The sequence below is a fragment of the Acomys minous genome (assembly GCF_964271855.1).
Source record: "Acomys minous genome assembly, chromosome: 7".
NCBI lineage: Eukaryota > Metazoa > Chordata > Mammalia > Rodentia > Muridae > Acomys > Acomys minous.
Window position 1 is genome coordinate 39,072,424 of NC_140488.1, and position 13,330 is coordinate 39,085,753.

Consider the following 13,330-nt stretch of genomic DNA (forward strand, 5'->3'; position numbering starts at 1 on the left):
AAGTCTTCACTCAGCGGGGAATTGGGACAGATGCTGGGACTTGCTATTGGTACTCCAGGTGAGAGAGATAAGGGAGGATGGGGAAATAGAAGGATCCAGTAGGTCCTGGAACCCAGGACCTGGACCCAGGGTGACCTGCACAAATTGCTGTACCAACCAAGGACAGTGCATGCAGTAAACCTGGACCCCTATCCAGATCTAGCCAATGGACAGCACATTCTCCATGGTTGTGTGGAGAGCAGGGACATACTCTGACATGAACTCTGGTGCCCCCTATTTGACCACTTCCGCTTGGTGGGGAGGCCTGGTGGCACTCAGAGGAAGGGTAAGTAGGCTATCGGGATGAGACCTGATAGGCTGTGACCATATGGTGGGGGAGGAGGTCCCCTTCTGTCACAGAGGTAAGGGAGGGGAACAAGGTGAAAGAGGGAGGGAGGGGTGAAAGGGTAGATACAAGTGAGGGGAAAAACAATCTAGATGTAATCTAAATAAATTATTTAAATTTTAAAAAGGAGGCTAAGTGATAAAAACAGTATAATACTGGTGCAAAGACATGTGCCCAGCTGACACAGAGTAGAGGACAGAAAAATAAACTTACATAGCTTTGTCCCCCTGAACTTTGACAAATTTGTCAAAAACTTACTATGCAAAAAAGACAGCCTCTTCATGAAAGAACTTAGGTAAACTGGATATTCATGGTTTATATAGATTTTAGAAGAAATTATTTCTCCCCCTTCAATTTTAGTACAATGGCACTTATCCTGTGCTTTTATTATGTTTATGATGCATTATTCTTTTATTTCTAGTTTCTTCAAGGATTTTTTGTTTTGTTTTGTTTTTTTAATTTATTTATTAATTCATTCATATTACATCTCAATTGATATCCCATCCCTTGTATCCTTCCATTCCTCCCTCCCTCCCTCCCATTTTCCCCTTACTCTCCTCCCCTATGTCTGTAACTGAGGAGGACCTCCTCCCCCTGTATATGCTCACAGGGTATCAAGTCTCTTCTTGGTAGCCTGCTATCCTTCCTCTGAGTGCCACCAGGCCTCCCCCATCCAGGGGACATGGTCAAATATGGGGCACCAGAGTTCCTGTGAAAGTCACTCCTCACTCTCCACTCATCTCTTCAAGAATTTTTTAACCATAAAGAAAGGTTGACTTTTGTCAATGAATTTACTGAAGCTCCATTACTTTTGAATTTGAGAGTTTTAAAATTATGTGGATATATATGATTTGGAAATGTGTGAAATATTCTACACACAATTTAATTAATGTATAATTACATTAGGAAAAATTACTCTAAGTAACTTAGTGAACAAATCCAAAATTAATACAGAAACTGACTTGACAATGTTAATTTGTTGGTTACATTTAGAATGGAAAAGAGGCTTGATGGGAAAGTATAACACTGTATTAGTTAAAAAGGTATTTTTTATAGAAATGTCATCCTTGTCTTTCTGATGACAGTATGCCATGATTCAGTGATCTCAATACTGAAATTTTTTGGCACGTGTATTCATTTAAGTTTTTTCATTCATTTGGGAGGTGCATGCCACTTTTCAGGAATCAAATTTCTCCTTCTATCATGTAGTTGCTGGGACTGAACTCAAGTTTCTAGGCTAGGTAACAACTTCCTTAAGCCAACTTGCTGGCACTGCATTGTTTTGTTTTTAACATTTATTATTATTAATATCACTGTTATTATTTTAGAATTTTATATATGAATATTGTATTTATGTCACTTCTACCTCATACTCTCCTTCCTCTAACTTTTCCCCTCAATCCTCTGTGATCTCAATTTCATGACCTGGTATTATATTATTATTATTATTATTATTATTATTATTATTATTATTATTATTGTTATTATTATTATTAAATATTTAATTTTCCCTTATAGGTCATAGCTGATAGTAATTGCAAGTCTGGACTTGAGCCTCCTTGATTTCATGAAATTTCTTGTTAAATTCAGAAGTGGAATTTGAAATAGCTCAAAAAAGGAAGTGTAGATTGTTTTTACCACTAAGATGCTAGATGTGGGTTTTTAATAGACTTGTATGTTTATTAAGTTAGGTTCCTCTTATACCTAGTTGGTGGAGAAGTTATTTATTAGAAGGTGTTGGATTTTGTCAATTGATTTTTCTTAGCAATCATGTGAGTTTTGTCCTTCATTCTTTTGATCTGGTATAGCACACTGATAGAATCATGGGCATTGCATCATCCATGCAATCCATGGTATTTGTTGTTATGCACTTCCTTTTTCTTATAGCTTCTCCTAGGCTTTGCTGCTTAATGCTTGACTTGTTCATTTGGACAAGAAACCTTTGACACAGTGGTTGTTCAAGGATGTCTAGGGAACAGCTATTTGGTACAGTGTTTGCCTAACATGTAGTAACTAGGTCCTGTTTTTACTTCCAAGAACAGAAAGAAAGAAAAAAAGACCCAAAGGTCAGTTTATTTTATTTTATTTCTACCTACTGCAAGTTTCCTCCTCCTCCTCCTCCTCCTCCTCCTCCTCCTCCTCCTCCTCCTCCTCCTCCTTCTTCTTCTCTCTCTCTCTCTCTCTCTCTCTCTCTCTCTCTCTCTCTCTCTCTCTCTCTCTCTCTCTCTCTCTCTCTCCCCCTTTCCCCTCCCTCCCTTCCTTCCTTCCTTGAAGGCAGGGTTTCACTGTGCAGCCCCAAACTCACAAGTGCTAGGATTAAATGCATGCACAATGACCATCTCAAAATTTCTTCTAAAAATTATTCAACTTTCAAGTTAGAGCTGTCAGCCTTGGCATCTTTATTTTGAGTAGAACCCAGTGGACTGGTGTATCTATAGAATTATTGTTCCCTCTGTCCCTTAACGTCAACACTACTGCCTTATTTGCTTTCTGTGTTTGGAAAATGAAACACACAATTAACTTTCTGAAATTTAATATCAGAGATAGTATTGGGGAAGAAAGCATCCAAGGAACCATGAAATCAACTTGCATGCCAACCTTAACTATTGACAGTTCATTTTCTGAGAGGCCAAGAGAGTCGGGCCCTTTGACAGGATAGCATTAACTTAATGTCATTCTACACCAAATTTGAAATCCCTTATAAATTCTTTGTAAAGACTATAATATGTAATGAAATTTCCCAGCTATGGAATATTTATCACAAAATAATCATACAACATAAGCATATTTGTGACAGTTTTCCCTACCAAAGGATCTAAAATCTTGGAGTTCCTGATACCAGCCTCCAAGATACACTCTCTAATAATCAAGGCACAAATCAAAATTTGACCAAATTTGATGGTGAGTCAATGAAATTGTAAACATATGAAATTTCAGTTGTATCACTGTAGAAGTTTTAGTGGATGGAGGTGTCTGTGTCTAAATTTCCATATGAACACAGACCATGCTTTATTTTTCAGGTTAGATCAAATGTCGAACTATTTTATACAATCATAAAACTTGAGATTGATTTTTGGACGTGGAAATGGTGGTTTACATCTGAAATGGATTTTTTTTGATGTGGTCTTCCACTTACCATTTCATTCTGTGCGCAACTAGCTTTCTTAAACTTTGCAGTGTCTACTTCTGCATTGTTCTTTGAAAGCAATTTATGCAATTTCTGTAGTATTTTCAGTTGTGTGGGGAGCGGGGACTGACTTTGACATGAACTCTGGTAGCCTCTATTTGACCACTTCCCCTTGGTGGGGAGACCTGGTGGCACTCAGTGGAAGGAGAAGCAGGCTACCAGGAGAAGACCTGATAGGCTGTGATCTTATAGTTGGGAACAAGGCCCCCTTCTGTTCCAGCTTTACATTTAAGAATTAGAAAAAATATGAGTAAGAGGAGCCCTGGAGACCACTGGGTGCAATGCTAGTTCACTCTTACTTGTTTATCTGTTTGTTACTTTTTAAATTATTGAGATTATAGTTTGGTTACAGTATTTCTCCCTTTCAGTTCCTCCTTTGAAACTCTCCCAGATTACTGTTTCTTCTTTCCTTCAAATTCAGGATCTTGTTTTGTTTTTTAAAACTTGTTTTTGCATATATATAATGTTAATTCACTCTTATTTAAGAAAGGTTGAGTCACCAGAACCCATCCTTTCCTTCCATTTCTCTTGCTATCTCTATCTTTCTCTCTGTCTCTGTCTTTGCACTCTCCTGCTGGACAAATGATGAATGGTCAGTGAAGCAATTAGCCCTTTTGGTTCATATTCTTTTAGAGACCAAAATTACACTTAAGTTGTTTATAATTCCACTGTGTTTTACATAAGAAAAAATGCCTTACATGGAAATGTCTCTAAGGTGCTAAAACATTTTGTTGAATTTATCCACAGTTTATGTATTTGTGAAATACAAGTGGCAACATTTTGAGGTTTGATGCCCTAGAGGCATTTCAGTAATAATATCCATTAGTCTCAAACTAATGTTCTAAGTTTTTAAATAATTCATTTTGGGGGCTATAACTTTTAATTAATTTAATTTACTTTTTTTTTTTTTGGTTTTTCAAGACAAGGTTTCTCTATGTAGCCTTGGGGGTCCTGGACGCATGTTATAGGCCAGCTCACAGTATTCTGCCTGCTTCTGCCTCCCAGAGTGTTGAGATTAAAGGCATGCACCAAGGCACCCTGCTCCATAATTAACCTCTTTATAGTGTATAATTCAGTTGTTTAAATATACTTATAAAGATATGCAATCACACCTATTCAATTTATGCAATTTACATTCATTAGTTAGACTGTGTTAATCATTTCACATTATATATGTTTTTCAAATATCATAATATATGACCCTAATAATATATTTGTAAGGTTAGAATCATAAAATCAAAATCAAATTTAAATAAGAATAAAATTGAAAAAATGTACAAGTTGTAGAAACATACTTTTGTGAAATGTATTTATTTATTTATTCACTTTATATCCTGGCCATAGCCCCATCCCTCCTCACCTCCCAGCTCCACCCTCCCTCTCTCTCTCTCCCAACCCTCCTACTTGCCCATTCTTCAGAAAAGATGAGTCCCCCTTCCCACTCTTTTATCCTTCCCCCCACTTTTCCACTAGACTTCCTATGTTTGGTTGTGGGTCTCAGCATCTGTTTTGAGATGCTAAGGGGTGGAGCCTTTCAGAGGACAGGTCTTATAGGCTTCTGTCTGCAACCATAGCAGAGTACTGTTAGTAGGGTCAGGGGTTGGCTCTCTCTCTCATGGGGTGGGACTTGGTTTGTGCTAGGCGTTGGTTCAACATTCGCTCAATTTCTGCTCTATTTGCTCTATCGTCATCCCTTCACATCTTGTAGACAGGGTAAGTTAAGGATAGAAGTTTTTGTGGATGGGTTGTTGTTCTCCTCCTTCTACTAGGAGACTTGTTTAGTTAGAGGGTGACCTCTTCAGTCTCTATGACAGTTGCTAATAGGAGTTTCTGCTAGAGTCCCTCTCATAGCCTTTTGGGAGACTACCCCGATTTAGGTCTTTGAAAAACTGTGCAAGTTGTATGACATAAAATTTTGAGGTTTTTTTTTTTTATTTTTGTTTTGTATATTTTAAAACATTTTTAATTTTATTATAATTTATTCAGATTGTATCCCAATTGCTTGTTATCCCCTCACTTGAATCTTCCCTTCTCACCCTTCCTCCCTCTTTTGTCTTATTCCCCTCCTATAGACCTCTGACAAAAGAGGACTTCCTCCCCGACCATATGCCAACAGCACATATAATTTTTAAATACTCATTCTATTAATTTTCTGAGAATTTCATACAATGTATTTTGATCATATTCATCCTATTTCCCCATGTGTTCTCTCTCTTCCTCCCTCCCTCCCCCCCCCTCTCTCTCTCTCCTCCCCCCCCAGCCATCTCTCTTTCCCTCTCTCACTGAGTCCAGTTGTGTTGGATGACTATACATTGTGGTAAGAACTGCCCTTGTGTCTTGTCAATTACCAGGCGTTACACCATTAAAAAGAACTGATTATTCTTCTCCCACCAGTAATCAAATGTCAACAGCTTCTCAGTAGCTGGGTTGGGAATTCATATCCATCTTTCCTCCTCCATGCTGGAATTTCATCTATCTTGAGATTGTGCAGAGCTTGGGCATGCTTCCACAATTGCTACAGGACCATCTGTGCATCTGTTTTGTTGTATTTGAGAAACAATGTTTCCTTGAAGTCATTTCACCACCCCTGCCTCTTATAATCTTTCCATAGATCCCCAATCCTTGAGGGGAGGTGTGTTATACAGATACCCCATTTAAGGCTGAAAAAAAAATCCAAAGTCTCTTACTTTTTCACATTGACTAGTTGTGTGTCTCTACATAAATTACCATTTACTTCATGGAGATCATTTTATGATGAGGGTTGAGTGATACACTACAGTGACAGTGGCAGGTTTGTGCTCTATCTCATGAAGCTGGCCTTAACTCAAATCAAAACGTAGTTGGTTGCTCCCATAACATTTGTGCCCACTATTATATCAGTGAGCATGTCTTATCAGGCAGATTATGTCTTGTAGTTTGCAGGGTTCATGGCTGAATAAGACTGATGATGATTTTTCTCCTCTGGTAGTGAGCATAGCACCTTCTAGTGTTATGAAAAGTATCCAGTAGGGATGAACTTCTAGGCCATTCCAGTCTTGATGTTGCCACATTTTCTGACTCAAGTATGTAGTGTCTTCAGCAATAGGAATATTTTCTAAAGGGAAAAGTATTGGTGGAAAAATAGGCAGTTCTTTGAAACATCACGTTTAGCTAGGTTATTTTTATATGGCTGATATGTGGGTGCTTCAGATGTGTAACTAGTATACTTACGAAAATTATAGTCAGAAAGGGGCAGTAGAAAATGTAATACCAGATAATAATAAAATTAAACTAATTAATGAGTAATGTGCCTTATAAGACTGAATAAAGCTATAGTAAAAATCATACCAATTTAGCATTGCATGCCAAATATTTGCTATGCATTTTTAACATTTATATAGCATTTAATCCTATAAAGAGGACCTCAGTATCATACTTTTGTGGATGATAATACCAAATATCAAAAATATTTGTAACTTGCCTAGGAACATCAATGGAAGATATAATTCAATCAAGTTTATAAGCCCAGCTCTATCTTTCTTCAGAATTCAAATCCTCAGACATCTGTAAAGCTATTTACCTAATAGAGGTTATTCATGATATTAGAAATGTATGTTTATGAAGAGATGTAGAAAAGCTTATAATAGTCATGTGGTTTTTGGGTGGGCTTGTTTACTTGCTTTTGGTTTTGGATTTGACTCTTCTCTACTCCTCACACAAGAAATAAATGTTCATATAGGTATATTTTTTACAGACAGTTTAAAAGCATCTATGGTTTATGTATGTATGCATTTGTCCTTTATATGACCTTTTGGGTTATAGGACATTCTCATGAGAAACATGTTTACTATCTGCACTACAATTTGGTCTACTTATCACCTGTAAAATTCACCTCAATATGAAAATAAACGAAATTATTTTCTTTCAAAGAGAACATCCCTAAGATTTACGTGTTTTTGTATATCACATTTGAGTTTTAAGTAAGCAAGAAGCTGGAAGTACCCAACATTAGCTAACAGTAACCAGTTATCTGATTCTTTTTTTAGGAAAAAAGTTCTGAAAATAGGAAAATATTTTAATTCAAATTGAATTAGTCAAGTGTAGCAGTAGAGAACAAATTATATCAGAGTTAACTATATTTCTTCTTCCTTTCTATCATTTTAGATTATCCATTGGTGAAATTAGTGGGCATTAGTAAATTTTCAGGACTGCAAAAAATGTGATAATTGCTCCCTGCAACTATATAAGAATGATTACATGTTATTATTGCATTTTAAATACACACAAACCTTCAATAACTTCCTTACTTTAATACAGTATTGAATACTATGAGTGATCAATATCAAAGCTAGGAATACTTAAAAAGTATTTTCATATTTTACTGTTACTTGATTTATGAGATCTAGTTAGACTGAAAATAGTTTGAGATATATTATCTCAAATGCTTAATGCATGTTAGGGAGCACAGAGTGGAATTTAATGGCAATGCTTTGAGCCTTTAAAGTTACAAATCACAAACATGATTGTGAAAGTTGGAAACATGCTATGATCATGAATCTATATTGTACTTGCTTACTTTAAATGTGTAAATGTCACCAGATTTATAATTCAATTAAAATCTGAAGTGTGTAATTCTCCACAATTGTGTAGAGAGCAAAGACTGACTCAGACATGAACTTTGGTGCCCCCTATTTGACCAATTCTCCTTGTGGGGGGTGGTGGTAGAGTAAGCAGGCTACTAACAGGAGACCTGATAGGCTGTGATCTTATAGTGGGGGACAAGGTTCCCTTCTATCACAGACCTTGGGGAGGGGAATAGGATGAAAGAGGGAGGGAGGGAGGAATAGGAGGATACAAGTGAGGGAATAACAATTAAGATGAAATCTGAATAAATTACTTAAACAAAAATTTAAAAAATCTCAAGTGTGTATTCGAAAAAACTACCTTTGCTGATTCTGTCATTAGCATTAAACAGCTATTCTCCTTCCATGAGAATAAGACCAGAAAGAGAGATTTATGCTAATAGCATGAAAGATACGCCAGCCAGGTAGAACTCTCTTCCTAGTGGCCAGGAGAGATGCTTGTGCATGTTATCAAGGAAGTTCTCAATCATTTATGCTGGAGTTTTTAATGAAGATAATGGTGTTTCTGGTAATGCATTAGGTGGAGTTTTGATCCAAAACAAAAAATAAAAGAACAATAATTCCTGAAGTTTCTTTCAGCTATACAATTCAATGTACATTTTATTATAATAGATATGCTCCCTAATTGCAGTATGCCATCACCAGAAATGGAAAATAGAACTGTAGAGAAAATACATCAATTTTTACAGCCACTTGAATCCACCATTATTGGGTAATTAAGAAGCATTTTTATAGGAAGAATGTGAAAACTCTATCTACATCTACAATCCTGACTTCCTACAGAACACTTCTATTCAGACACATAAATAATTGACAGGATTCTCCAAATCTCAAAAGGCATTCTAAAAGCAAAATTATTTATAAGGCTCTCAAACCAACTGATTATCTCAAAGTTGTCAAAATTATAAATTAAAAACATGTTCTAATGTTTGAAGATAAAGTCTCATTTTTTAAAATACTAGGTATTGATAACCAGGGCTTCATGTATAATAGACAAGAATGTATGTCATCCACAGCCTTTTTGCTTTTAAAGCTTTTTATTTTGAGACATGGTCTCACTAAGTTGCTCATGCTGTCCTCAAACCAACTCCTTTTGTAGCCCTTGTATGTCTTGAACTTTTTATCCTCCTGCCATAACTTCAGGAGTTGTTAGGATTATAGGTCTGTACTAATAGTTCTCATGAGAATTAAACATTCTAAAATCCAAGTGTGTTGGAGTGTACCTACAACTCTAGCACTCTGGTGTTTTAAGATATGACTGCCATGAGCTTGAGACTAGTCTGGAATATGTACTGAATACCAAGCACATTATTTAGGGGGTCTCTTGAGTAACAGAAATTATAGAATGGATACCTTTCTCATATATATATATATATATATATATATATATATATATATATATATATATATATATATATATATATATACCATTGGAATGACTTATAGGCTGAAGTCCAGATAGTCCAACAGTGGCTGTCTGTGAACAGACAGAAAGTCAAAGAATCTAGTAGTTGCTCAGTCCCACAAGGTTGGATGTCCCAGCTGATATTCTGTATATGCTGTATGTATATGTTTTTTTAAAAAAGAACAAAATAGTTGCCAATGCCAGAGAAGGAATGAACATGGCAACAAGAGTAAGGTCAAGCAGGCAAAGAACATAAACTTCCTTCTTCCATGTCCTTTTATATGCTTTCAGCAGATGGTGTGGCCAAAATTATGTTGCCTTCCCACCTCAAAGCCTGGATCAAAGGTATACCCTCCATTTCTAGATTGTAGTTATTCCAGATGTAGTCAATTTGACAAACAAGAATAGCCATTATACCTGTCCTGTCTTGGCTGTATAGAAAGTCTCTTCCTGTATGAACTACACTATGAACTGAGTACAGTGACATATGATTATAATACCAACACTCCCCAGAAGAAAGTAAGAGTCTCAAAAGTCCAAAGTCATTAAAAAATCTATATTATTGAAATTAAAAAAGAGTTCAAAGTCATCACTTTCTACAAAGCAAGTTTAAGGACAGCATGGGCTAGAGAATGTGTCTCAGAAAATAATCAAAATTAAAGATAGAACCACAAAATAATTATGTAATTTACCTGTAAAGGCATGAACCAAAGCCTAAAAAGAAATCTGTAGAATATATGATTTTACTAAAATAGGCATAAGGACTGAACAGAAAAGGATCAGTCACAAAGTAAATCTGTTTTTATCAGTAAGGTTTGTTTTCTATATGCCTATTAGCTATTTAGTCTTGGAGTTCCCAGATCACTTCCCTCTTTTGTGTTGATTATTTTTGAAGAAAAGCATTTAAATCTCTTCCCTATTTTCCTTCACATATATTTTGTAGAGATTTTTGCTTGTCCATAGCCATTGCATTTAACATTCTAAATTTATAACAATCTGTTTTTAATTCATACCAATTAATTTCAGTAACCCACAAATCCATTCCTCATTGCTCCACTCTTTCACATATTAATCTTAAAAATTATCTATACACTACGTGCACCAAACCATAAATTGATGATTTAAATGAATCGGTATTTCAAGTTACATTAAAAAATTCAATTACCAAGTAAAGGGATAATAATTTTAGCTTAAACTTTCAACTGTATAGTTTCTCAGCTTATTTAGAAAGAAAAGGTGAAGAGGTAAACCAATGTTCAATTAATTCTGGCCCATGTGTTTTACTCTACTGAGATCTTTGTTGTAGCTTTAAGCTACTTTCTAATGTCTCTTGAGTTCACAATATTTATAGAACAGATGTAGTAGCAGTAAACTGACTCAGATTCTGTTTATATGGGAATGCCATAATTACTCCTCAGTGTGAAAGAGTTTTCCTAGAATGTGATGGGAAATCTTGCCTGTCAGTATGGCTGCATGGAGAATCAACTAAATGCAAGTCTCTGGGTAGTCCAGTAAAGGAATTTCTTTTTAATTATATTATTTGAGACAGGAAGGCTCACCATAAATTTGGGGATCACTTTCTGCTGGGAGCCCAAAGAAAACAATACTGAAGAAGGAAACTTTGAGTTTTGCCATTTTTCACATCCTCATTACTTTATCTTGCTACGTAAGCATTCCTTCAAAGATAGTAAAAATTCTTGGTTGTCAAGGTGACACACCTGGTAAGAGGTAACCTCTGTTGGGGAAGAAGTGTCTTTATCAGAGTGTCTTTGAGGCATTTTCTTGATTGTTAATTGGTAGAGGAAGGCCTAGACCGTGGTGGGTGCTGCCACTCCAGAGCAGGTGGTCCAGGGTTACAAGAAAGCTGAATCTGTCACACCTTCTTGTTTCCTTGTTTGCTTTGTGATTATTGAGATTTGAAATTGCACAGTCGGATGCAACAGTGGAGTAATTATGAAAAATCAGATTCTTCCCCTTAGAGTTTACAGCGTTTTGTTTTTATATTATTATAGGCTGTCTCTGTACGGAGACTATAGCTGAGCTATGGACTTAGGTCACTCTTAAGTGTTTTGTGAATTTCTTTCTCTGGTGACTTTCTCATCATTTACTGTATGAGCAGTGTTTTATTGTCTGGTTCCAAAAAGGGACTAAGAGAAAAGAAGCGAATGAAGAGAAATGTTAGTCTTTCAAGTTCCCTGGAAGTCACTTCAATCAGAACTGGAGAGTAGGAAGTGACAAAATGCTGGCTTTCTTTGTCTGCATCTATGTGAGCAGAAGCAGCAGGCAGCTGAATCTCTGATATGTGCAGTCTGTCTGAGAACGTATGCATAGCGTGTCTTGGGGGCTGGGTAACTGCTACTTGTGCCTAAGTCTAAAATGGCTGAAAGTATCACATTTATAACAGACACCAAGACTTTGAAATGATTATCTCTGATTCTACTAGCTTGCCTAAATTGATTTATTTCTGCTTCCTCTTTGCACCATCTCCCTGGAATCACTCTTGTCACAAAATACATTTTTAATTTGACAGTGAGAAGAGATTCTGAAATTCCTGTAGATAAACTACATATGATATTAACTGGAACTAAGTAGAGCAGTCCTGTAGATAACTCTATGAACTTTCATGTGTTCACACTCTGAGGAGACAATTAGTACAGATTTGTCTTCTTGAGCCTTATAAAACACATTCCTTTTCCTATATGGTAATCATTATTTGGCAATGGACATGAAATATCTCATTTCTTTTCTTTAAACTACACATTGTGTGGCCTCAAAATATTGACTGCCCAACTCTGAAATAACTTGCTTTTAAGCTTTATACCATATGGCAAATTCAGTCTCTATTGGGATGAGACTGTTGGAAAATGACCATATTTTATGTATAGAACCAAGACCAAATTCTGAATTAATGGTTGGTGATCACATGTGTGTTTCAGAGGGAATAGATGAGTATAAATTGGTTTATATGTGGAAATGTAGGTCAGTTTCACTCCGTTTCTACTTGAATTTCTTTCACACTTTCCTACAGAAGTTTTCCTTAAATCTGAAACTAATTAATTTCCACTGTTTCAAGTTCTGACAGTTTTAATCTCCTTCCAAAGCTCACTTTAAAACTCCTTTTTGATGAATTTCTCCTCCTACTTCACTAGTGCATGGCATTATTTTAAAGCACTTTGCGAAGTTTTCCTGCTAAGTCATCACCTTGTTAAAAAAAAAAAGGTTTCCATTATGGCATCAACAACCCGTGAAGGAATAAATAAGTAAAGAAGCTTATGATAAGCAAAGAAGAATTTAAATATCCAATAATAGCAAGCAAAAAGCAGCCATATAAAGAAGCATTATCAGAAGGGAACTGTGCTTTCTTAATTAAGAATAGAGTAGCAGGCTCCTAGGTTGAAGAAAATGTAACAAGGCAGTTTAGTTCTTCAGTAGAAACAAGTTTCTAATGGAATAATTAACTTTAAATAATGTGATGAGCATGTTTGTATCCATCAGAGGAAATGTGTTTTTTGAATGTCTGTACTTTCTATACTATTTCAAATTCTCCTGCAAAATGTGATCCATGAAGTGTTTTCTATGATATACTTCTTTGCATGCTAATCTCTTAACTAATTAGAGAACAGAGCAGCGTTCTACCTCCCAATACTTGATTATCTGGCTTTGCCGAACAGTTCACCACCTGATATTCTTTGCATTAAAAAATTTTATGCATGCATTTATTCATTCATGAA